Below are 507 nucleotides of genomic sequence, written 5' to 3' on the forward strand. Positions count from 1 at the left end.
GGAACCTAATCAACAAAATAAACTGTTGAACAAAATCGATCCAGAGGCACAGAACCATGGAGCAGACTGAGAAACCTCAGAGGGAAGGCTGGCTGGGTGGGATGAGATCAACCAACAAACTTGAATGCATATGTGCATAACCTGTGGACACAGACAATAGGGTAGTGAAGGCCTGAGCAGGGGGTGGGAGGGGCTAGAATGGGGCAGTGGGAAGAAAATGGGACATATGTAATACTTTCAGCAATAAAGATGAAAAAAAAACCCCTATATAATAAAAGGGTAATATGGAAATTGACCAGGGGGTGGGGCTGGCCTGCCAACTACTCAGGGCCCTTCTCACCGGCTGGCCCCTCCCCTGATCGGCCCACCACACCCCAATCAGCCCCCACACCCCGATCAAGGGTGTGGCTGGCCTGCCAACCTCCCACATCCCCTGCCCCCAACCTCTTGCTCCAGAGAAAGGCCACATTGCCCTTCTCAACACAGTGCTCCAGGGAGCTCTTACAA

This window comes from Myotis davidii, unplaced genomic scaffold (genome assembly GCF_000327345.1).
Source record: "Myotis davidii unplaced genomic scaffold, ASM32734v1 scaffold32, whole genome shotgun sequence".
NCBI classification, from domain to species: Eukaryota; Metazoa; Chordata; class Mammalia; order Chiroptera; family Vespertilionidae; genus Myotis; species Myotis davidii.